A 1,699-nucleotide genomic window follows, 5' to 3' on the forward strand; every position below is an offset into this window, starting at 1 on the left:
GAAGGCTGGGAATTCTGGCCGAAACGTTGGCACTATTCAATAAGTTTCTTCAACTAATTTGTGTTAATTTCTGACCACATCTCCAACCATCTTCTCCCAATATATATTTATTATTCATGGTGAAAGAGTAATTTGTCAATAGATTATGAATCTGAAGAGTAATTTCAGTATCTACTCGAGCTATCTGAAAATATTTTTTTGTGTCAAATATACCGATAATTAAAAAATACTTTAAGCTTTCTTTATACGACTATAAAAGGGCCTGTTATCATATAATAAAATGCTTAAAAACGTGTCCACGATCGTTGCCATGACTTCATACAGGTGGAAGCTAATGCACAAAACAAACGTTTTAAGCGATTTGAAATTATTGAATGAACGCGTAAAACTTAAAATTATTGTCGTGTACCTTGAAAATTTTTCCAAGAAATGAGTCTTATTTCATATTTTAGGAGATTAATAACCATAAGAGATTATTATTGTCTATAATGTCGCATTAATTATGATTGAGCACCTAATGTTTGCTTCAATATTTTTTTAATAAAACGGAGTAGAATAAATACAGAAATATTATTTTAGTTTATTTTCCTGTTATAAAACAAGCCATATTTTTTTTTTTAACAAAAAAATTTCAGATGATATTAAGCTTATCAAACTTAATGGTTAATGTATTTATCATGAATATAAAACTGATAAATTGAACGAGGGTGAAACTGCAGAGGCACATACACAGCAGTTATAATAAAAAGGAGGTATTGTACAAGCTATGAGAGAATTACTGTCTCAATTTCTAGAGACGTGATTAATGGAGACGAGATTCATTTAATGAATGAGCTACGAAGCCGACCTTCCTTCATTGTCCTGCTGATTTGGAGCAGGCACTGTCATTGTGCCTCATGATATCACTAAATCAATCATCAGTATAGATTTTTTTTCCACAATCAATTAATTATTTTTTTCTTGTTTTCAATGACTAAAAGTAAAATCATTGTTAATATGGTTAATAATGAGTGTCATGAGACAATCCTATTATAACAAAATGACTAAACACTAAATATCTCCAAAGATTTTTTTTATTATTAAATGTTAAAAATAATATTTTAGGAAATTAAATAAGCAATCACCGTAATTAAAATATTTACTTACACAATAATTGTTACGACCTATATTTCAAATTAAATGAAATTAATTTATAGTCGATTATTTATCAAATAAGGAAGCGGCGTAGCTCAGTGGTAAGTACCGCTAATAATTTCAAGGACCGGGGTTTGAACCGGGCTGTGACAGATAATTATTTATTCTGCTACTGAGTCACCCTTACGTGAGTCAACCCTTTGGGTTCGAGAGCTGCGGGATCCATCCAGCCTCATACAGTGGGATACTTTAATTCAGGAAAAATCTGGAGGTCGAGCATGATTCTGAACAATACACATCCTTGCACAACCGCTAAACAGTACTTTCTTAAGAGTTCTGCGTCCATGACCCTTCAGGGGTTGTAATAGTTCAGGTTTACTTGATGTTTGTCAAATTTAATTTTTTTTTTGTAAGATGTTAGAAATGAAATCAGAGAAAAGATTGACACGTATCAATATTTATTACAGTCTGGATAGTATTTGCATTCTCTATTCAAATTATTTCAAAATTTAGTTTATGGTATTGAATTTTCTAATAAGGTATTTTTCTTCCATTTCTATAATAA

Source organism: Halyomorpha halys, unplaced genomic scaffold (assembly GCF_000696795.3).
Source record: "Halyomorpha halys isolate HHAL.00 unplaced genomic scaffold, Hhal_1.1 Scaffold376.1, whole genome shotgun sequence".
Taxonomy (NCBI): domain Eukaryota; kingdom Metazoa; phylum Arthropoda; class Insecta; order Hemiptera; family Pentatomidae; genus Halyomorpha; species Halyomorpha halys.